Consider the following 25,260-nt stretch of genomic DNA (forward strand, 5'->3'; position numbering starts at 1 on the left):
CCAGGCCCCTGGGCCCTGCCTGGAAACGCACAGACCGCAGGAGACCTCCTTTCTGTTCACCTGGAAGGCAGGGAGCCTCACATACCCAGGTGACGGCGGGGCTGGCTGGCTCCGCTCCCGAGCAATGAATCCAGGAGTTAAAATAATAAACAATCCCTATTAATTCTCAAGAACAAGGAACAGGGCTTCTCAGTTCTGGCTCCGCTCTGATTTGTACCCCGCAGGGCAGCAGCCCCGGCCAGTTTCGCTCCAGATGGCGGTTTGTATTTTTCCAGGCAGCATACCATCTCCCAGAGCCTAGCCTCACCTTCCTCCCGCTCTTTACGCTTTCCCAGAATCCTCTCCGTCTGTGCTCTGTGTGCCCAGAGCTTTACAACACCTCTGAATTCACTGCCACCTACGGATTTCATTAGCAGACTGTTTATTGCCTCCTTCTCTTAAGCAGAACCAGGCCTCCACCAAGCCTGTGAGGACTGCACCCTGCTCCGCTGCCCAATCAACTCCCTCACCAGTAGAAGGGAGCGTTTGCCCAGCTCCCCCTCCTGTACATCTAAGCTGGCCCTGGGCCAAGGCAGGACCATGCTGGGAGCCAGCCCTGGGAGGCCGCACAAGGCACGGGTGCTCCAACCCCTGGACCCTGCCTTGGTGAGAGGAGACTGAACAAGAGGGACAGAACAAGCAAATAAAAAAATAAAAGGACACACACAATAAGCTAAGACCTCAGGAGCGAAAGAAAAGGCATCGGACAAAGTAGCGGGATCTTGTCGGGACTTCTCCATGTCCTCCATATCAGAAAAAAATGGGGAAGGGGGAGAAAATGGAAGTGGGGAGGGGGACTTAAAAAAAAAAGGACAAAATGGACAAGAGGAAGAAGGGGCAGGATAGCAGATAAATGATCCACTGTTTTATCAATACTAACTGACTGTATTAAAAATACTACCAAATATCCATATCCATGCTCTGTCCTCCAGTCTAGGAGTTAAGAAATGGAAGATCTCTAGGGAGCATGGCTCGGTCGGTAAGCGCTGACCATGCAGGCAGAGCCCCTAAGTTCAGGTCCCCGGCATAAACGGTCAAAGAAGAAGCTTGTGCCTCTCACTGAATCATGGCACAGGCAGAGACCGGAGGGTCCCTGGAACAGCCAATCAGGGCAAATCAGTGAGCCCCAGATTCAGTGAGAGACCTCACCTCAAAAAATGAGACCCAGGGAGACACCTAACTCAACATTTGGCCTCCACATGCAAGCACACCTCTGTGCATGTGCACCTGCATACACACGCGTCAATATATATACATGTAGACACACAGACACAGAATACACACATGTCAATATGTATATATACAGACACACACAGAGACACACATGTCAATACATATACATATAGACACACACCGACATACACAGACATACACAAAATCTCTGTCATTACAGGGATTTGAACCTCTATGAGGGAAATAAACCAGCGGCCACAGGGAAGAAAATAAACAGGAAGGCAGCAGCAAACAAGACAGCCACGTGATCCTTGTGCACAGAGCCTCTCAATGAGGTGACTGCTCATTCTGACCATGGAGACCGGTGGAGACCACATAGACCACAGAGCAGAAATCACTCCAGCGCCCATGTACCTATGAGGGGAAACCTACAAATACCCGTGCTGTGCCGAGTGTGTGTGTATGTGTGTGTGTGTGTTTGTATCTATATATATACATATTGACCTGTGTGTGTATGTCTGTGTGTGTGAGTGAGAGTGTGCGTGTGCGTGTGTGTGTGTCTGTGTTTGTATCTATATGTATACATATTGACCTGTGTGTGTATGTCTGTGTGTGTGAGTAAGAGTGTGTGTGTGTGTGTGTGTGTGTCTGTGTTTGTATCTACATGTATACATATTGACCTGTGTGTGTGTCTGTGTGAGTGAGAGTGTGTGTGTGTGTACGCGCGCTGCGTGTGCACACATGCTGTACCACTGGCTTTCAGACCGTGACTAATTTTCCCCAACTATTTTGGGGTTTTTTGATTACTCTGGCATCTTTATTCTTAAGTATTTAAAGGGGTCTCAGGTAATTAAGTGTGTGGCATTGTTATTACTCATAGAAGCCCCCGAGATCATGCCCTACTAGTCTTCAAATTTTGCCAAATTAATTTTGCTTCAGAAAAAAAAAAAAATTCCTATTTCCAAGCAGCTGGCTATGAAAACACACTCATTAGAAGCTGCTTATTCTTCTAATTGGTCCTCCCACACCCAGGCTCCAAACAAACATGTCAGGTCAGGAGAGCGTCAGAATTGAGGGATTCCCAAAATAAGAACAATGGGGTTGTCTATGTCAGCCAGCCCTTGGTCACTGTGATGAGCTGACTAATAAGCCAGCTATGATGGACACCTTTGTGATCCCAGCATCCTAGAAGTTGAAGGAGGAGGACCCTGGGTTCAAGGCCAGCTTGGGCTACCTAGTAGAATAGTGTTGTTTTAATAAAGCAAAAGAGAAACAAAGACACACAGGAAAACAGAGGATTCACTTAGGCTATTTCTGGAGTTCTTGCCCACGGTCAGTTGCTCTACTCCTTTGGGCCTATGGCCAGACAGCATTCTGAGCATGGTAAGTGCCCATGAAAGAGAAAAACTACTCACCTCATGGCCAAGAAGAAAACAAAAAGATGGGCTGGAGAGATAGCTTAGAGGTTAAGAGCACTGGCTGCTCTTCCAGAGGTCCTGAGTTCAATTCCCAGCAACCACATGGTGGCTCACAACCATCTGTAATTAGATCTGATGCCCTTTTCTGGTGTTCAGGTACATGCAAGCAAGCAGAACACTGTGTATAGATAATAAATAAATAAATCTTAAAAAGAAAGGAAGGGAAGGAAGGAAGGAGGGAGGGAGGGAGGGAGGGAGGGAGGGAGGGAGGGAGGGAGGAAGGAAGGAAGGAAGGAAGGAAGGAAGGAAGGAAGGAAGGAAGGAAGGAAGGAAGGAAGGAAACAAAAGGACCATGAAAGCGAAGAGCGCAGACGTGTATTGATCCTCTGCAAGGACACACACCTATCACCCAAAAACTTCTCACTAGGGATGCCTCTTAAGGGTCCCACCCCATCTCAACAGGCTACTCTTGAGACTCAACCTTTAAGACATGCCTTTGAGGGACACTTATCACCGAAACCATAGCAACATCCTTCCACACTCTACCAAGAAAGGCTTTCTCTAGACCAAGGCTGTCCAACAAGCACATAATTTTAAATTGTCTACTAGCCCCATTTAGAAAATTAAAAGATTAAGTGGAATTGAATAATCTACTTTATCACAGTGAATGCTAAGCAGTATCACACCAGCACATGGTCAATACTAGAGTCGGCGGTAATGGGTCCCACATTCTTCCCTTTCTTACTAGGTGTCCTAGTTTAGTTTCCATTGCTGAGATACAACACGGACCAACAGCACCTGGGGGGAGAAAGGGGTTTATCTGGCTTACACACTACAGTCCATCATCAAGGGAAACTGAGGCAGGAACTGAAGCAGAGGGCACAAAGGAACACAGCTTGCTGGCTGGCTCACTGCCTCTGGCTTGCTCAGCTACCTGTCTTATACACCCCGAGACCACCTGCCCAGGGCCGGCATTGCTCACAGTGGATGGGCCCTCCTCCATCAATCAGCAATAAGCAAATGTCCCACAGCCAACCCCAGGGGGAGACTCCTCTATTGAGGTTGCTTCTTCCCAGGTGTGTCGGGCTTACAACTGAAGGGAACCATGAACTTGGAAACTCAGTCTGTAGTTGGCCCTCAGACTGGAGACCACGGCAGCCAGAGCTACAGAGTGTAGTCAGGAGAGTCCGACATCAGACAACAAATTCCCTCAGGTCGAGGGACTCTGGTCTACGTGTCCAATGCAGAAAATGTTAGACTTTTCTAAGGCAGTGGCTCCCAGCCTCCCTGATGCTGTGACCCTCGAAGACAGTTCCTTCCTCATGCTGTGCTGACCCCCCCCGGCCATAACACTGTTTTCATTGCTATTTCATAACTGTAACTTTGCTACATTATGAATCATAATGTAAGTACCTGTGCTTCCCGATGATCGAAGGTGATCCGTGGGAAAGGGCCGTTGGACCCCCAAAGGGGTCATGACCTTGCCCTAAGGAGACAAACAGACCTTGGGTCTACCTGAAACAGCTGCCTGGAATCAGGAGAATCACTGCAAAGGTCAGTTCCAGCTCCAAACATTGAACACATTTCATGTCATGGAAAACATAAGGGAGAGACAGAAACGGAGGAGAAAGAGACGTCACCTCCCAGTGTGAGAGGCCACACCAGGAAGTGATACCAAACACATCACTCTGCCTCAGACACTGGCTGGAGGGACACTGTTTCACTACCACACCACTTCTCACTAACGAGTCCTTAAACGTACTGCTTTTCACTGAGGGAACAACCGTACTGGGCAGGAATCTAAGCTCCCTGGATTAACGGTCTGGGCTTGGCCCCTTTCAACGAAAATCAGAGAAGAGTCCACAGCAGGCATTTCTGAAACTTAATTTATCGCTACCCGGTCAAAACTTCCGTCCATTTTAAGTCTCGAGCCCGCCAAGAATTCTGGAAGGGTAACTGCTGTTTGAGTTGGAGCCTCTGGGCGATTTCCTCAGTGTCCCTGATACCACACCGCCTCCCCACCCCAGTGTCCTTGTATCATCTATATTGGTGATTTTCTGGTTGTTCTGACCCAGACGCCTGGCAAACGCAACTTCAGGGAGGAAGCGTCTACTCCGTCTCAGAGTTTGAGGGCACAGCACATCCTGGAAGGCAAGGCATGGTGGCGGTAGTGTGGGGTGGCCAGTCACACCGCATTCAGTCAGGGAGCAGAACGCATGCTTGCTTTCTCCTTTTCCTTGAGTCCAGGAACCTCAGCCCATGAGCTGGTGCCCATATGCAGGGTGGGTCTTTCCTCAGCCAGAGATACGTTCCCATGGTAACTCTAAATCCCATCAGGTGGACAATGATGAACCACCACACCATCGTAAGTCTAAAGCATAGGCAGGTGAGCGTGGACGTTTGGGCATTCAGGAAGCATATGGGCGAGGGTCTCACAGAGCTACATGAAAAAATGGCGCCACTAAAAACACCGCAAAGCTTGAACTGCGTGCTGCTGGGTGCCTTGCGGGGAGCCCCACGCCTTTCCTCTGTCCAGTTTTGTCCTCAGAGTTCAGACACTCTCCAAAACGGTTCGCTGGCAGAGTAGATCCCCAATGATAGGGCTGTGTTGAGCCTTACTACACAGGCAAGAAGCGACTACAGACTGGGGACTGGGGACTTCCTGGGCCCCCGCCACACACCATGCCTGATAGGGCTCCTTTAGTCTCGCAGCAGTCCTGAGGAGTAGCTGCCCATCCCCATGTGGATAAGGAAACTGGGCCCCTGGGCAAGGTCCTAAGTGATACAAGTTCATTCCTTGTCCAAGACCTTCAGCAGACCCCTGTGAGCCTTTATGTAACACGGGTTGTTTTTCCTGTCCATATCAACCGAGGCCTAAGACACAGGAAGTGATAGTAGGAAACGGAGCGAATACAATACACTACAATCATAAAAGTTCCGTGACAGTGTTCTCTGCTTTCCTCCAATGAGCCAAGACAACCATCATCCTCAGGTAACTGAAAGTGTGCAATGTGAGACCCGGATAAACGGATGCTCAGCCCAGGAGGCCAAACAGCACAAACTCAGGCTGCCTTGATCACAGGTCTGAGGACCCCCTCTGTCCAGCGACTGCCCTTCGTCATTTCGTGTGATTGTGCCTGAACACGAGAGCGTGCTGTGTTGGCAAACATCAAGCACGCACAGTACTCGACCCACCCCGGAGGCCAGCAATCCATCGAAACGCCAGAAGCCAAAAGCAAGGAGCCCTCCAGACAGGGGGGAGCCATGAAAGCCTCAAAGGCTTCCCCAGGACTTCCCAAGCCCAGCACAGCCATGTTCGGAAATCGGCCGCTCTGGAGCTAAGTGAGCAAGAGGTGAGGGCGGAAGGAGCAGAGGAAGGGCTGGGCAACAGGACTCACTGCTCGGAAGCTCTAGCCAACTCTGACCCAGAATGACACCTCAGACGTGGTTTAGACACAGGGCCGGCCTCTGCAGAGAGGACGTCCTCAGGGGGTCAGAGCAAAGCGTCACAGAGGACTTGCCACACAAGTCCAGGAAAGAGGACAAGCAAAGTGAACTAGTTTCCTCCAGCTGGACCTGGGTGTGGTCAAGCACACAGGGGAACCTGAGGCTGGAAGATGACAAGTTTGAGGCCAGCCTGAGCTACATAGCGAGACAATGTATAAACATAACAAAACGAAATGAAACACGAAGTCTCTCACATTCCCGACACCAGGGCTGCACTCCCTCCAGAGGCCACAGGCAAAAGGCTCTTCTCCTTCAGCTTCCGGTGGCTTCTGGTGGACACTACCACTCCATTTGGCCTCCAACTTCACACTTCTTTCCAAGTGTGTGCATGCATGCATGTATGAGAGAGAGAGAGACAGAGACAGAGAGAGACAGACAGACAGAGAGAGACAGACAGAGAGAGACAGAGAGACTGTCTGTCTGTCTGTCTTTGGATTTAGAGCGTACCATTTCCCAGTAGTTTTCTCTTAACTAATACATTTACAAAGACCCAATGTTCAAATAATGCCACATTCAGATATTTGGTAGCATGAGGGTTTTTGGGTTTTTCTTGGTTTTGGTTTTGGTTTTGTAAGTTTTGCTCAGTGTCTACTACATGGGCCTGGAAAAATGAAGAAAACCATCAGCCTGAGCGAAGAGGAGGAAGGGAGAAACAGAGCCCAGTTCGGGCCCTTACGGGGCCTGCCCTACCTTCTGAAAGCAGAAATCCAAGACAGAATGCACACTCGAATGTGTGTGAACAACGGATTTAGAGGAAACCAAGACACGAGAGACTGTACAAAGACACAAGAAAGAGGTTCACAGTGATGAGAGCAAAATCTCCTGTGTGCACGTCACTATGTAACTTATTTAAATTATTTTATGTGTATTGGGGTTTTGTTTACATGTGTGTCTGCACATCACATGTGTTCTCGGTGCCCTCAGAGGCCAGAAGAAGGGGTTGGATCCCCTGGGACTGGACTGACAGATGGTTGTGAGCCACCACATGGGTGCTGGGAATTGCACCCAGGTCCTCTGGAAGAGCAGCCAGTGCTCTTAACTGCTGAGTCATCTACTGTTAAATTTTTCCAGAGAGAAATTAGCAGGACCGGCTTTAGAGGTGAGAATTACAGGTGGGTGAGTCTCACAAACATAGTCACGAGCCAAAGAAGCCAAACACGAACAAGTGCAGGCATGCGGGAATGAAGTGTGGGAAGCAAACAGACCTCACACATACATACCTCACACTCTACTGCAGCCCCACAAGAGTCTAGCACCTAGCAACATCCCAGCCATCCGAATCTGGGCCAAGGACTCTACAACGTTCACTGAAGGTCAGGAACACGGTTCAGCACATCTCTCTATTCTTCTGCGACACATGACTATATATATTCTGTGTGATTCCCTTATTATCAAGGACAAAAACAAATCTAAGGTGCTATCCACTGACTTGGGACTTGTCATTGAGACAGTGCTGATGGGCGTTTCTGAGGCTGCGACATGTCTCTGGATCTAAGTGCTGGCTCCACAGGTGTGTTCCACTTGTAAAAGTCCATCCGCTGCACACTTAAAATTGTGCACTTTTCTAGACTGCGTTATACTTAGTTTCAATATTTTTCTTTAAAAATTAAGCAAGCAAAGCTGGGTGGTGGGGCAGGCCTTCAATCCCAGCACTCAGGAGGCAGAGGCAGGTGGATCTCGGAGTTCGAGGCCAGCCTGATGCACAGAGGGAGTTCTAGGACAGCCAGGGCTACACAGAGAAACCCTGTCTGGAAGAAAAAACACGTAATTCACTATGGCACGGAAATGGAACCAACTTAGCCATCTACCAACAGATGAAGAGATATTAAAATGTGCTGCAATTGAATTTTATTAGGCGGTAAAGAAACACGAAGTTGCAAAGTTTGCAGGAAAATGGATGACTCTGAAATGCTATACAAATGGGAGTGATCCAGACTCAGAAACATGTCTCTTGTTCTCTCTTGCGTGAGGACCCTAGATTCCAATGTTTGCAGTATGTGGGTGTGAATGTGGGCTTAGACTATGAAACTAGAGCATCTATCGAGACAAAGGGGGAAGAGGAGGGGAGGGGACACTGAGGAAGGGGGTGGGGTGACAAGAGGACACAGGATATATCACATGACACAAATCAAGGGGTTTCAGAGGTGGAAGAGTGGGGGAATACAGAAAACAGGGAAGGGCAAGGAGAATCAAAAACAAATTTTGTTTTAAAATGGCATAAAATAAAACACAAAACTAAAACCTAACACTTTCTATGCTAATTAAAAGCAATTAATTAGAAGTTAAAAAGATGGCTCTTTAGTTAACAGCACTAGCTGCTCTTGCAGAGAACCTAAGTTCCATTTCCAACATCCACATGGTGGCTCAAAACTGTAACTCCAGTTCCAGGGGTTCTGACACCCCCTTCTGACCTCCACAGGCACCAGGCATGCATACGGTATACATCCATAAATGCAGGCAGGCACTCACATACATAAAATAAAATTTTTAATTAATAAATTGTAAAAGCTAAACAATGTATGAATCAATATTGATTTATAGCCTCCTGCCTGTCTAGTGGAGAGATAATACTGCCCCTGTTCAGAGTGCATGTCCTGTCTGGGGATGTCAATCACTGTCATCAAGCAAGTTGAACACCATGTGACTTCATGGAAAAGTCTACATCAAATGCTTGCAAAGAGCGCTGGTTTCCTCTCAGTGTGAGTAACAGCCATGCTTTCACGAGTGCTGTCCTAGGGTGCAAGAGACTTGGTACCCTGCCCAAGGCTGAACCCTCAACTGTAAGCAAGGAGAGAGGTCCCTGAAAATGGGGCTCTGTGTTTATAGCTGAAACCAAAGGCCAAAAATGGGTTTTCCAGAAGCAGTGGGTGGAGGAGGGGCAGGCTGTCAACATCCCAGAGAGGTTGCTCGTTCCAGCCACCTACTATGCTGTCCTGTCATGGAAACAGCAGATTTAAACAGGTGTCAGAGCAGGCCGGGGGCCCACAAATGGGAAATGAAGAGCTAGACAGCTGGCGGGAGGGGGGGGGGGGTTACAGACTTAAGTGGTCCCCAGACTCACGGAGCCTGCTCCACTTCACCTCACACACACTTAAGCATCCATTTGCCTCTGAGAGCACACACACACCCCATATATAAAACCTCTCAACAGGAAATTTCTCCCATTCTTAAGTGGTCTCGCCTAAATAAAATACCTTTGACAGAGCACTCTGAGCTATTCCGTTGTGTTAAATGAGGAGAAAAAGAACGAGCCCCTTCTTCTATAATAAAGTCTGCTTGGCAGAATGCTGTTACATGGCCACGCAGGGCTGCCCAGCAGGACAAGACACGGATGAGAAGGAATGGGGAACGAAGTGGCCTGCACAGGGACAGTATGGAACTTTAGGGACAATCCATCCCAGCCCCGTGTCCACCCACATGGTGTCATCCGAGGATGAGCATGTATATGATCACATCTAAGTTCTGTGACCTTCCGCACACCATCAAGACTCTCTGTTCTCTACAGTCTCATCTGCGAAATGGACACTTCCTGAAGATGTTTTCAAAGATTTATTTTTATTTATGTGTGAGCACAAGTGTATGGCGTGTGTGTGCAACTGCCTCACGCCAGAAGAAAGCTTTGGATCCCCTGGAGCAGGAAGTGCTCTTAATTACTTAACAATTTCTCCAGTCCCTGGAGGATTTTAATTACGGCATATACAAAGTATCCAAAGGTCCACAAGAATGGAGACGTTCAATGGATAAAAGCAGCTACTCTGAAAAGCATTCACATGCAGACCCCTGTTGATGTATCCATTACTTCCTTGAAGAAAGGATTCCTCACTCTTTGCCCAAAACAAAGTAGAAAATGAAAGGAACCATTTTATTTGAACATCTCATTCAGCTCAACGAGAATGCCCACCTGCCCTCCCACAAACTTCAAATTCGGGGAGGCAGCTGTCATCTCCACACCCTCCACCACCAAGGAGTCCTGCTTCATCTGAGGGCCAGAGCAATGGAGCCGGCCAGGGTTGAAACCTCTTAAAACCGTGAGCCAAGCCGGGCGGTGGTGGCGCACGCCTTTAATCCCAGCACTCGGGAGGCAGAGGCAGGCGGATCTCTGTGAGTTCGAGGCCAGCCTGGGCTACCAAGTGAGATCCAGGAAAGGCGCAAAGCTACACAAGAGAAACCCTGTCTCGGAAAACCAAAAAAAAAAAAAAAAAAAAAAAACCGTGAGCCAAAACCAACCGTTGCTCCGTTAAACTGCTTTCTCCAGCATCCGTCACAGCTGTCGAGTTCTGACACACCTCTACATGGGCAAGAGGTTTGGAAGGCAGTTGTGACCGTTGAAATCAAGGGTCAGCTTAGGAGACGGGACAAGCTCAGTGGTGGAGCCTCATGAAGCGTCTGTGAGGCTGTGAACTCACTTCCCAGTGCTGGCGGCAGGAAGAGCCAATCACACAGACAGCACATCCACGGAAATCTAACCTGGGACTGGAGGGGGTGTGAATTCTGGAGAGATGGCTCAGCAGATAAGAGCACTGGCTGCTCTTCCAGAGGACCTGGGTTCAATTCCCAGCACCGACATGTCAGCTTACAACTGTCTATAACTCCAGTTCCAGGGGATCTGACACCCTCGTATAGACAGACATGCAGGCAAACATCAATGCACATGAAATAAAATTTGAGAAATACAAGATAAAATTTGAGTTTTAGTAGACTGGATCAGTCAGTGAATGACCAGCTCAGAGGAATGTGAGCTGATTGAAAATGGTGGATGGGAGGAGAAAATGACTGCATTAGAGGGAGATAATACTGTGTTCCATGAAAAGCGACAAAACACAAAGCTGCCTCTGTGAAGTCGCAATCAGTAAGACGTTGGAAAAAAATAACGATAAGGAAAAATAAAAAGAACTCAATGGGTAATCACCACGTTCCTCCAGTAGGAATGTAGACATTCTTTTTTTTTTTTCAAGACAGGGTTTCTCCGTGTAGCTTTGTGCCTTTCCTGGAACTCTGTAGCCCAGGCTGGCCTCGAATTAAAGGCGTGCGCCACCGCCGCCCAGCATTTAACGTTCTTTATTGTTCTTACTAATTCATGCCATTGTCAGAAACGTTTTCAAAGAGCAGGCTGACCCACACGTACAACAGAGTACCTTAGAGCCCACGGGCTTGTCCAGAAACCCCTGCTGACCTAGGTCCACAGAAACAGACTGGGAATACCGGAAGGAAGGGAGCCTTGGAGACCTCGCTGTGACTCGTTTACTTCCCACCCTCAGTGGCCTTCATATGGGCCCAAGAACCATTCTCCCCACAGCCCACACACGGATACACACGGAAACAAGCCTCTGCCATCCTCCGCCTGCTGGGGGATGCCCTCCAGGCAATGTGACTTCTGCTCCCCCTGTCCCCACCCCACAATGACACTCTCATGACACCCCATTATTCCTACCCATTAACTTAGTACCTAGGTTTCCTGCAGCCATCCATCTGCAGGTTGGTCTTGGGCTTTAAGGTCCCAAGCATCCATGGTGAAGAAAGTCTAGTCAGCTGGGTTCAACCCAGAACCAAAGGTGTGGTGATCCAGCACCCTTGAGTTTTCGTTTGTTGGTTGTTTTTTGATTTTTGTTGTTGTTGTTGTTGTTGTTGTTGTTCTTCTTCTTCTTCTTCTTCTTCTTCTTCTTCTTCCTCTTCCTCTTCCTCTTCCTCTTCGTGTGTGTGTGTGTGTGTGTGTGTGTGTGTGTGTGTGTGTGTGTGTGTCTTCCCTGCTTATTTGCCTGGTTGCTTGACCATTCCCACACTCCCCGCTCAGATCTACAGGCTGCCTGACTCGGGGCTCCAGCATCTCATTTACACGGGCTGTAGGTTGCTTACCAACAGCTAAGAAAGGGCAGTTCACAAACCAGAAGGCAATTCTAGGGAAAAGCTGAGATCACAGAACCCAAGTGTGCCTGAAACCATGAACAACAGATCAGTGGCTATGGAGACTGACCTAGAGAAAGAAAGGCAGTCATCGACCCTGTGAAGTCGGCACATGCCAGGGTCAAGGACCTCGGTGCAAGCCTGATCTGAAAAGGTCCATTGGTGGGGCTAATCCTCCATTTAGATGTAATCACTAGGCCCTTCAGCCACCCCCACCCACCACCTCTGTCTTCCCAGAGCCTCTTGTTGTTGAGAGGAGCTGGGCCATTAATCCCCACGTGTAAATGGACTGCAACGGAAAACACAATTGGGGAAATTTCTGATAGCTTCCACCCTCAGATGATGGACACGCATATTCCACACTGTGACTTTTCTGATGATCAAAGTCCCATTTGCTTTAGTCTTTATAAATATAGCAAGAGGGAGAAAAAAATAAGTACCACGCTTCAATACTTCAAACATAATTTAAAAAATATTTACAGTGAGTGTCTTCCCATCTGACATAACACAGAGAAACCGTAGTGATTAAACATAATTACAATGAGGCTGGAAAACACTGATAGAATGTTTCTGGAAGGCTCTCCTGGACAAAGAGAAAAGAAGAAAACAACAAATGAACACACAACACACACGAGAAAGGGGAGACAGAAGATCAAAGCCAGGGACCCGATAACCTGCTAGCCATCAGAAAGCTTCCACTCACACCAAAGGAGCAAATGCAAAGACAGCGCTCTGTAACTACAGGCCAGGGGACTAAAAAACAAGCTTCAACCACGGCCAATGAAGCTGCCTTTCAGAATCCCACAAAAGGCCTTCTCCAAGCTGAAAAGAAACATACCTCACTATTGCTTGAGTGATTTACAAACCCCCTCCCGCCCCCCAATTAATTAAAGTTGTCAGAGTGCTCAAAGGAAGGGCGCTCATTCAGCATGCGTGAGGCCATTGGTTCAATTCCCAGCACCACCGAAAACTACAAAGAATAAGGTGGCCTGACCTGGGTGGTGCATGCCTATAACCTCAGCACCTGGGACATGACAGCGAGAGAATCCAACACTCAAGATCAGCCTGGGACACTGAGTGAGTTTCAGACTAGCCTGAGCTGTACTGAGGGTCCACATCTCAAGAGCCCAAAACAAGAATGCGCTGGCAAACACAACCAGCTGCAGAATCCAGGCTCCCGGAGGCCTGTGAGCCTCCCCGTGGAGCTGTGGGGCTGTGCCCAGGGATCCTGGCGGCGTTGGCTCCCTGTGCTGAAAAGATGAGCAGACCCAGGCACTCCAGCAGCCTGCAGAGGCCCATAAACTCACTTCTGCCGTGGATGGGAGTCTCAGGGCTGCGTACCAGGCGATTTAAATTCGGAGGCTGCTGGTGAGGAATCCCTCCCGATCCTCTCACTCCAACGAGCTCCATGAACTGCTCTTGGTATACAAAACAGGCTTACCTAGGATGTCTGGTCTTCTGCATGACAGTTCCAAGTCCCTGATACTAAGCCGCACCTCTGTGGCAGAACCCCATCTAGCTTGGACCCCATTGGCGAAAGGTCTCACCTAAAGGAAGCTAGAACTGTAGCACAGGCTGCCTCACCCCCTTTAAGGCTACCTGAAATTGTTCGATACAATTGGTGAGGAATCAGAGCCAAGGCTGCGAGAAGATGCAACCCCCAAATTAAAGCAATTAACTGCCAAAAGGGGAGAAACGAAGGGAAACAACACGGACAATTTTTTTTAAATCTATTTTTAAATAATTAATTTGTTAAATTGCTTAGTTAAGTGAAAACCATAGTCACGCGGTCTTAATTTTTTAAAATTACAATGAAATGTGAAAGTTCAATGGATATAATTGTGGCATTCAAATTATAATTTCTAATCACGGAATTCAAGATGAGATAATTACTCTAATATTCATAGAACTTTTCTAAAATGTCACAGTAGACCTTTGAGTGGCACCCAGAACATTTCCCTGGCAATATTTCCACTGCTCAATGAACTGCCCAGGGGAGGGTGCTGTGAGAACGCAGGGGGCAGGCAGGACTTCTCCTCCTCCTCCCCCCCCCCCCTCCTCCTCCTCCTCCTCCTCGGTGCTAAGCAGGCAGGCCAACGGCGAGCTTCCCATGACACAGCTGTATCCTGTAGCCGTGAACTCAGGGAAGTCCAGAACACTGAAAAACGACGGCCTCATTTTCAAGAACTTTCCACCATTTAAAAAAAAAAAAAAAAGCCACACTCACGTAACTCGAGACAAAACAATAATAAGCCAAAGGAAATGTACCAAGAGAGCTCACCTGGGACCAGCACCACCTGGGAGGCAAGTTCGAGGCCAGCCTGGTCTACATAGCCAGTTCTAGGCCAGCCAGGGCTACATGTTGAAACCCTATCTTGCAATCAATTGCAAATATGAAGAAAATACAATATACTCCATCCCTACATAATTTCAACATGCTACTGTGACTTCAGATAATACCTGTGGAGCCAGGGTAGGGCACAAAACCATGGCAGAGAGCTTGCATCTATGAGGCCCAGGGTCCCAGCATAGGAGCTCATGCATGCACACATGCACACACACACACACACACACACACACACACACACACACACACACTGTAGCATGTCCCCTCCACCAGCAGAGCTCTCGCCTCGGCACGACCATCCATAAGCCACATGGTTCTTTGTTGTGTGGACTTTTCTGGGTACCGCAGGCCACTTAGAAGCATTTTTTTTTCTTTTTGGTTTTTTTTTTTTCTTCTGCTCGCTAGACAACCTTCTAGTAGAGTCAACCAAACACTGTTGTCAAATGCCCCCAGAAGCAAACCGGCCATGGCTAAAAATCCCTGTCCCTGTCCCTGTCCCGACATCACACACACAAAAACCTAACAGCCAGGACTGGAGAGACGGCTCAGTGGCTAAGAACACTTAAGAACGCTCTTCCAGAGGACCCGGGTTCAATTCCCAGCACCCACTTGGTGGTTGATAACTGTCTGCATCTCCAGTTCCATGGAATCTGATGCCCTCCTCTTGCCTCTGTGGGCATTAGATACACGTGGTATACAGATAGACATGCAAGCAAAACACTCATACATATAAATAAATGGATAGATGGATGGATGGATGGATGGATGGATGGATGGATGGATGGATGGATACATAGATAGATAGATAGATAGATAGATAGATAGATAGATAGATAGATAGATAGATAGATAGATAGATAGATAAATCTAACAGCCAACAGTGGACCCTCAAAGACAGTCTATTTCCTTCAATTCATGGAAGTTTTTTTTTTAATCTTTGTGTGTCTATGTATGACACGTATGTGTATGTAGGTGTGTGTGCCTGTTTGTAAGAATCTGGCGCGCACACACACAGAGACACACGAGTACACACACACACACACACACACACACACACACGCACGCACGCACACACATGCACACGCACACACACACACGCATGCACACAGCACGGCACATGTGTGGAGGATGTCAGGAGACAACCTTGCATTTTGGTCTACACCTCCCTCCTTGTCTGAGACAGGGCTTTATCAGGTTCTTGGGGATACTAACTCAGGTCCTCCCATGAGCATGGCAAGTGCTCTACCCACTGAGCCATCTCCCCAGCCCCTGAACCATCTTTCAAAATAAAGCACTGCTCCTTTTAAAGTGTGAAGTCTGTAGGGTTTTTATTTAACTTTATTATTTTACATATATGAGCGTCTGCCAGCACGCACTTCTGTTCACCACATGCAGGCCTGGTACCCTCAGAGGCCACGAGAGGGCGTCAGATCCCCTGGAACTGTAGCCACAGATGGTTGTGAGCCACATGGGTGTTGGGAACAGGACTAGGGTCCTCTGGAAGAGCAGCCAGTGCTTAACCACTGAGCCACCTCTCCAGCCAGTGAACGAGTATTTTAAAATGTTTTCTATGCGCCTTGACACAACCTTTAACTTAGTCACAAAAATCAAAGGAAAAACCATAAATGCAGCGATCCACCCCACTGTGGAGGAACAGTTTTGACAGAATTATGACCAAGGAAACATGGTTTTTTTGTTTTTGTTTTTAGTTTTTTGAGACAGGGTTTCTCTGTGTAACAGCCCTGGCTATCCTGAAACTCACTTTGTAGACCAGGCTGGCCTCAAACTCACAGAGCTCTGGTTGCTTCTGCCTCCCAAGTGCCAGGATTAAAGGCATGTGCCACCACCGCAGCCCGGCTTTTGCTTTGTTTTGTTTGTTTTTGAACATGTTTTTATGGATTGTCAGTCTTGAAAGAGAACACTGTACAAAGGATATCGTCAAGAAAATTAAACCATCATTCACAGAATGGAGGAAATCACATCAGACCGAGGGCTCATGCCCACATCACACAAAGGCGGGCCAGGGTGCAAGGAAGGAGCTCACCCAGACTCGGCGGAGCAAACCAGTGAACAAATAAACCGTAAAGAATTCTTACAACCACTTAAAAGACCAAGATCAAGGTGAGGAGGCAGCAAAGGTCTGAATAGACGTTTCTGAAAGAAAATACATAATTAGCCACCAAACACCGAAAACATACTCTGCATTATCATCAGAGAAATGCAAATCAAAGGTGGGAGGAGCCACTCTCCGCCTCTAGACTACCTTTAATCAACAGGACATCAAGGGTGTGGAGAAATCAAAATCTCGGACCCTGCTGTCGGTAAGGGAGGCGAGTGCCACCCCTGTGGAAATCACCTGGGGTGCCCTCAGTTAGGTAAACAGAATTATCGGATGGCAGGGCAGCTCCCCTCTCAGGCTTTTACTTAAAAGTCGCACAAAGGGTTGGGGATTTAGCTCAGTGGTAGAGCGCTTGCCTAGCAAGCCTAAGGCCCTGGGTTCGGTCCTCAGCTTAAAAAAAAAAAAAAGTCAGGCAAATAGTACACTACTGTACAGCCACAACCATTCCCAGCAGCAGAAAGCTGGGAGTGGGCCCGATGGCCACCAGCTGAAAATACACAAAACACACTCTATCCAACCAGTGCATATGATCCATCCATAGAAACGGACGGATTACCGATACATACTGCCACAAGAATGCTGCTTCAAGCACCATATGCTGGGGTTCAAGAGACACCACAGCCGATAAAGTACTTGCCACACAAGTGTAAGAACCGTTGTTGGGCCCCTGGCACTCACATAAAAGCCCACCTGTGCAGCTGACCTGTAATCCCGGTGCTCAATGGAGAGAAGAGGGGAGATAAAGGATTCCCCAGGGCAGGCTGGCTAGCTGGACAACCCAAAGCAAGCTCCAGGCTCAAAGGAGACTCGGCCTTGGTTATAAATAAAGGGATAACAGACACTCAAGGGTCAGCCTCTGAGCTCCTCACACACTCAGGCACAGGTGAATACTCATGAGCCCACCCATGCACATACACACAGGCATGCACACCCATACACACAGGCATGCACACCCATACACACAGGCATGCACACACATACACACAGGCATGTACACACTTACACACAGGCATGCACACACACACACACACACACAGGCATGTACACCCATACACACAGGTATGCACACACACACACACACACACACAGGCATGCACACACATACACACAGGCATACACACACACACACACACACAGGCATGCACACACATACACACAGGCATACACACACATACAGATGCAGCACACGTATACAAATGCAAGAAAAATTATGCCAACCCGTGTACACACAGTGGCACATGTGTGTGACCCCAGCACTAGAGAGGCTGAGGTGAGTTCAAAGGCAGCCTGTGCCAGGTGGTGGTGGTGCACGCCTTTAATCCCAGCACTCGGGAGGCAGAGCCAGGAGGATCTCTGTGAGTTGGAGGCCAGACTGGGCTACAGAGTGAGATCCAGGACAGGCACCAAAACTACACAGAGAAACCCTGTCTTGAAAAAAGAAAAAAGAAAAAAAGAAAGAAAGAAAGAAAGAAAGAAAGAAGGAAGGAAGGAAGGAAGGAAGGAAGGAAGGAAGGAAGGAAGGAAGGAAGGAAAGAAAGAAAGAAAGAAAGAAAGAAAGAAAGAAAGAAAGAAAGAAAGAAAGAAAGAAAGAAAGAAAGAAAGAAAGAAAGAAAGAAAGAAAGAAAGAAGGCAGCCTGTGCTATACAGCATGTGGTCAGTGTCCCTGAAAAGTGAATGTGAGCCACCCCAGGAGTCCCCAGAGACCATTCCCACTGGAAATCATCACCTCCGGAATGTAACCAATCACACACATTCCATCCAGCCCAGGTGCTGACGGGTGGACGAAGAGACCCTGGGCCCAGTGTGGTGCACACGCCTGTAATTCCAGCTCTCGGGAGGCTGAGTCAGGAGGATCTCAAATTCAAGGTCAGCCTGGGCTACAGAGCAAGAATGTCTTTTAAAAAAAAAAAAAAAAAAAACCAGGGCTGGGAATGTAACAAATCACAGAGACTAGGTTGTGAGTTTTGAAGAAAGGCCAGGCTTGAGATCCCTCCCACAGAGCCTGGAGCCTTCCAGTAAGTAGGAGGACAGGAACAGCCTGCAAGGCATCCAAGCCTCCTTCCCTGAGGACCACTGACACACCAGTCCAAACACACATCTCCACCTCCGGCTCTCCTCCCCCCCAGACCTCCACAGGGAACATCCCTAGACTGGGCCTCATCCTGACAGGCTTTCCACCTCCCTGGGCTGCCCTGCCAGGTTTCTGGGGCCATTATCACCTCTGCAGAGCTGGCACAGGAAACCTGGCGCAGGAAGTAGGCTGGATCTGTGTTTACGAGGTTCAGGGCTCTAAAGAAGACGGGAAAGTGGCAGGGGGAGGTGAGAGACCCCAGGGGTGGCAGTCTTTACAAAGGCAGCCAGTTCCTGCAGGACATCCTGTCTTCCCACGTGGCCACAGACGTGTGTCTGGGGCTTTTAAGGAAAAGCAAGTGAACATCCTTAGCCTAGTAGCCCATCTACTCCATACCCATCCCAAGCCAGGAGGAGGCTCAGACCTACTCCAGTCCTGCAGCCCCCCCACCCTCAGACACAAGCACACCTGCAGGACAAACTAGCCCCAAGACCTCCTGCACAAGGTCAGTTCCAAACCAGACTGACCAATAGATAGCTCCATGATACAACCACACACACACCCCACACACACATAACACACACCACACACATAACACACACACATCACACACACCCCCCACACACACACACACACCACACACATCACACACACACCATCACACACATAACACACACCACACACACCACACACACCATACACACATCACACATACACCACACACACCATCACACACATAACACACACCATACACATAACACACACACACATCACACACACACACCCCACACATACACACACACCACACACACCACACATATAACACACACATCACACACACACACCACACACATAACACACACCACACACACATCACACACACAACACACACACATCTCACACACACAACACACACTCCACCACACACATACATCACACACACACCACACATCACACACATACCACACACACACCACACATAACACACACACCACAAATCACACACACACCACAAATCACACACACACCACCACACACTCCATACACATAACACACATACACACCACACATCCCACACACAGACACACACCACACACAATGTCTGTTCCCACATCTGCAGACCCATGCTAAATTTAACTGTAAACATACATAGTAGGAAATTCACAATAGATTGTGCTGGCATCAAAGGTGTGCACCGCCACACACCCGGCCAATGCTCGCCTTTCGTCCCAGCACTCAGACGGCAGAGACAGACAGATCTCTGTGAGTTTGAGTCCAACGTAGTCTACAGAGTGAGTTCCAGGACAGCTGGGGCTTCAGAGTGAGATCCTGACTCAGAGAAAGGGCAGGGAGAAATCACAGTAACTCATGTAGTTCGCCCAGGGGTATGGCTGAATGGTAGAACTCAGTGTATGCAAGGCCTTGGGTTAGAACCCAAGCACTCCAATAAACAGATAGAATAACCACAACCGCATACTTTAACGAAGGTTAGTTAAAACCTGAGACTTTGCCCAGGTCTGACAGTACATACCTGAAACCCCAGCATTCGGGAGGCTGAGGCAGGAGCATGGTGAGAGAATGAATGGGTTCAAAGGCAGCCTGGCACGCTGCAAAAGCACATCTCAAAATACTAATAACAGCAATAACTTAATAACAGTAATAGCTTTACACAGTTTCTAGAATCTGATACTCCATGTTTTGGGACCATAATTAGCAGAGAGTAATTGAAACTGTGGGAAGCAAAACTGTAGATAAAGGAACAACACCAGTCCCTGTCCTCAATAACGCCATGCTCCATGCTGGCAGAAAACGGAACAAGTAAATGTTGGTTGTTTGGAGAAAGTATTTCGTTTTGTTTTGTTTAAACACCCCCCCCCTTTTATTTCTACTTCCCAACTTAAAATGTCCCCAGGAGAAAACACCAGGCACTTTTCATATCATACTTCAGTTTTCCTAGGTTTCAAAAATGTTGCGATACCCGCCACGCCTCCCACCTCAAACTGTCCCACTTTATAGAAAGAAAGGTTTGTGGCGGGACCCAGCCCCAAAAGACCTTGGCCTACTCTGAAGCGAAGGATCTGCTCAGCTGCCAGAACCTCCCACCACGTCTCCATGAATCACCAACCCCTTTGTTTAACCTCCTCCAAACGCAGACAACGCATCTGCTCCGGTAACCCACCTTCTCATGCGCTGCCAGCATGGTACCCGATTCCTAGCGCTCAACGTCTACACTGTCTGCCAGGGAGCCCTCTACTCCGCTGCCTTGCATCCGAGTGCGTGATCTCCGGGCAACTGGGAGAGGAACTTCTCTAGCTAACAAAAGACCTGTGAGGACTTCTAGAAGGATCTACCAGCCCTGGAGGAATCTCTCCCACTGCCCATACTTGCAGCCCAGGCCCTTGTGAATTGCTTAATGAGGTCCCTGAAGACCAAGGGAACAGAGAAAGTCTTATGCTAGACGGGTGTGGAAGAAGGTGCCAGAGGTTGGGAAGGGTTCAGGGCGGGAAGCTGTGCCTAACTATCAATGTCTTGTACACGTTTACACTGGAACACTGCTTCCCTTCTTGGTCTGCTCTTTGCTGGGGACCGTTTAATTTCTGAGTGCCTCTTTTATTTTTCTTTAATATTCTCAAGTAAGTGATGTGGCCTACTATGATGCTAAAAGGCCCTTTTTTCTCCTGTGGTACAGAGTTACATAAAATAGCATGCTGAGAGAGAGAAGGTAATTAGGATGGGAGAAAAAGACAGCCGTGGTGGCCTTGTAGATTCAATTTTATGGATCTTTTATTGACAATGAATAAAACCACAAAAAAACAAAAAGGCAAAAACACCATATACCATGTACCTGTTCCCTCAATTTAGAAAAGCAACTGTGTGTGTGTGTCTGTGTGTCCGTCTAGGCGTCCAGAAAGTTTAGGGTTCTCACCAACCTCAGAAATTTGGGGGTGAGAAGTTAGGACCTACCCAACTTTTCCGCTTGGCTTAGATGAAGCTGGGAGGGGGGGGGGAGCGGGGAGAATGCAGAGGGCCAGGAGAAGTCTTTGCCCTAGGGCTTTGGAGGAGCATTGGTGTGTAGTTAAACTGTCAGCTAATGAGATTTCCTAACCTGGCTCCCCTTTTAAGTTTGGACCCCCAACTGATTCGATCCCTGAACCACAGCAGGGGGCTGGGGTAGAGGGCTTCTTCATCCCAGAGAGCTACGGAATTCTCAGGAGAGTTCAGAATGGGCTGGAATTCTTGTAGGGAGTAGAACTTTAAGCAGGTTATCACGTTGACTAATAGGTGTCTAGTAATAATGCTACCGCTCTGTTCACTTCAGTGGCACATGGGGGCTGGGGGCAGCCATTCTCCATTTAGGTTGACAGACACGGGACCAGGAAATTGGACATCGGGGTTGGGGCGGCAGAGGGGGATGGGGGGGGGTGTACAATTATGGGTAGGAACTCCTGCAACCTTTGGGCAGACTGCAAGTCTCTGGCCTGGTTTTTGTTTGCTTGCTGGCTTTGAGCTAGCAGAGGCCTCTGGGGTCTACATTCAAAGGATACAATGTGGCACCTCACTCGATAACTTGCACCAAAGAAGTATTTCTTCAGGGATACCGTAGTCTGCCAAGAGTCCTGGGATTTTTTTTTAACTGTGTGATTATGACTTGCTCTTTGATTTGCATTTTTTTTTCAACATGAAACTGGCTTCTCATGTTTGCCTAGAGTAAAATCACTGGTGAAAGGCCAGGAGAACAGGAAACCCAAGTCAAAACACAGTGACAGCCTTGGAGATATTCAGTGAAATAATTCTCCCCTTCCACCTCCCCTGCTTAGACAGCACCCCACCCCACCCCCTGCCTTTACTCCCCTCCATTCAAAGATAATTACTTAGCAACTTCAGTGTTTACCACTCAGTCTCCAATCCTTGTAGCTCTGTACAAGAGCCTTTTCTAGAAGCTAGTGGTGTTCCAAACTTTTACAGCTACAAGACGTAATTTCAATTTCACCTCTACTAGGAAGTGCTCCTTCCTCTCTCCAGACAGCCCTTTGTTCAACAGGCCCTCTAGTTCCCAGCACTCAACTGCTTAGTAAACTGCTATTAGTTCAACAGCAAAGGTTTCCCACCTGGATGGCTTTTTCCAGCCTTAAAGAAGCAGCAAGAAGAAACAACTCGGACGCAGTGCAAATTCACACACATAAAAAGGCACCGAGCGCGCGTGAGATTAGATAAGAATAATTAAATCTAAGATCAAGTTAAAAACAAGTCCTGTTGGATTTGAAAAGAGTCCCTGTGCCTCGTATAATGCAATGGGAGAGAGGAGAATCCACAAAATGGAAGGAGAGAGGGAGCTACTCTCTGTGTGGAACAGATCTCCCCTAACAAACACGCCACATAACTTCCATGTTCCCCGTGTGGTTGTCTCTGTATCATGCAGTTCATGGACATCCTCATCTCATCACCACCACCCGCCCTCAAAAGGAACCGCATCTCCACTGTACAGACGCACAAACTGAGGCTCTAAGATTAAGTAGCTCTGCCAGGAAATCACCCAGTTGGTAAACTGATCATCAGCCGGAACTGGAAGCCCCGACGCTTATGACCTCAGACCTCTCAACCTCTGCTGCAGCTTTCAAAGTGTACGCCAAGTCAGTCAGCGTGCACCGAACGGACACCCGAACCCAGACGCTCCGACACCTGGATGCCGCCCAGCTGCTGCACGGGACTGCATGGGTACCACGGAAGCAGACAAGGATTGCGGTGTTCCCAAGGGCTCCCCGCGCGTCCTTCAAAACCTGTCAGCCACCAGGCAGGAAAAAGACTGATTAGATTCTATCTAAGTCTATCTGACCCTGGAGGATGGCCAGAGGATGCGACTAGAAAGGGATGTGCGTGGCGAGGTCCGCGGCGCCTGGACAGCCCATTTTGACCCAGCTGGGCCAAAGACATCAGCGCCCCTAGGTGCAGATCTGAGTGAGCCGGGCGGGGCGGGGCTGGTGCGAAGGAGCAGAGTCGGGTCTTTTCCCTGAAGCTTCGGGCCTGAGACCCGGGGAGGGGGCGTCACCTGAAGACACACATCAACTTCTGACTCGTAGTGGGCAAGCGGCAATGGCCCTACCTTGAGAGCGTACCTCTCGTCCAATGGCGAGGTCTGTAAACAAAAGCCGGCCCCACGCGGGTCCCCAGTCGGGTGGCCAGCCTCTCGGTGCACAGGCATCGGAGAAGCAGAGCCGGAGGAGAGGGCCAGACCCGGATGGGGTCCGAAGAGCGGACGCAAAGCACAGCCCCACCACCTGGACCAGTCATTGTCTGCCCACACGTAGGATGCTGCTTTAAATGCCCCCTCCCTAGCCCACCGCAGGTCCTTCACCCTGTGTGCCCGCCCCCATGGCTCTCCCGCGGTGTGCCCGACCCGGAGCGCAGCACGGATGGCCAAGGTGAACACCCGGCAGCGTTGGCGAAGGGCCAGGCCCATAAGTGCCCAAGTCGGGGACCTAGACACACACACACACAGAGATAGACCCAGACACACACACGCACGCCCTCCCCGAAGTTGATTAAAAATCAGCCGATAAATACATAGAGACGAGGCCGCCGCAGGTCAACGCTGACCTCCTGCTGCCAGGAAGATCGAATGCCAACGTCTGGACGCTGTCACTTGCATTCGGCGCCAGCTCCCGGGCTCCGCTGTCTCGCCTGGTTCCCGGACGCTCCTTTGCACGATAGAGGTGTGCCTTCCCTCCCCAGATCACCACACCTCCCAAGTGTGTGCACACGAAAACAATACAAGCAAAGCCCGATCTGGGGGAGCTAGGACCCACCGGGAGCCCCAGTATGCGAGAGATGGGAGTCAGGACGTGCCCGCCACGGGCACCGCGGCTCCAAGCATTCTTTCTCATCGCCATCCCTCGTGGAGCCTCTGGCCAGCCGGCCCGCCCCCCTTAGGCCCGCGGTACTCACCGGTGACGTTCATCCAGGATCTCGATGACCCGGCCCGGCACAATGCGGGGCCGCTGGGCCCCTGGGGGTGCGGGCGCCGAAGCGTTCGCCGCGCTGCAGAGCTGCGCGCCCGACGGCAGCGGCGCTGCTCAGCCCTTCGGCCCGCTCTCGGTCTGCCAATGGGAACTGTCAGGGCTCCTGGGCCGCCGGCCTCGGGGGCGGGGCCTCGGGAGCCCGTGGGAAACCGAACTCCGATTGGAGCCGCGGACAATCGCTCCGCCTCCGGCCAGCCAATCGGAGGCGGAGAACCCAGGAGCGGGGCGTTCGGAGTTGGGCTGGAGAGTGACAACAGGCGCACGCTGGATGCCTGAGCGGCCTCCGGCCCCGGCTGGACCCTGTGGCCGGAGGGATGCTGGCGTGGCACGCTCCCGGATGCCTGGACACGAGGCCCTGGCGGTGCAGCCCGGAGAAACCGCGCCAAGGATGGCGAAGCGTGCCTGCACGGGCCCCAGCGAGGGAGCCCTTAACAAAGCAGCTTCGGGAGGGCCGGCTGGCCTCCGCCTCCTCCTCCAATAGGTCCGTGAGGCTGCCTGTCACGTGCATAGGTGGAGATGGCCAATGACGTGCACGAATGAGCTGGGGTTGGCGCGCGCGCGCGGCTCGGCGGCCGTGGGATTGGTCGGAGGTAAAGGATTTTCCTGCTACCTAAGGCAAAGAGGAAGGGGGGAGGGAGAATGGGGGAGGCGAAGAGCCAAAAACCTTT

The 25,260-nt window shown here is 49.6% G+C and overlaps 1 protein-coding gene across 2 annotated transcripts in view; it reads right to left on the reverse strand.

The window, feature by feature from the left end:
* The window catches only part of Tiam1 (TIAM Rac1 associated GEF 1), a 403,079-nt gene extending 378,069 nt beyond the window's left edge, over window positions 1-25,010 (reverse strand). For both annotated transcript variants that reach the window (XM_015987745.3, XM_076549156.1), the window contains exon 1: window positions 24,519-25,010. The gene's annotated coding sequence lies outside the window, so the exon portion shown is untranslated. The remainder of the gene's footprint in view (window positions 1-24,518) is intronic.
* Between the last annotated feature and the right edge of the window lie 250 nt (window positions 25,011-25,260).

Source organism: Peromyscus maniculatus, chromosome 12 (assembly GCF_049852395.1).
Source record: "Peromyscus maniculatus bairdii isolate BWxNUB_F1_BW_parent chromosome 12, HU_Pman_BW_mat_3.1, whole genome shotgun sequence".
Classification (NCBI taxonomy): Eukaryota; Metazoa; Chordata; class Mammalia; order Rodentia; family Cricetidae; genus Peromyscus; species Peromyscus maniculatus.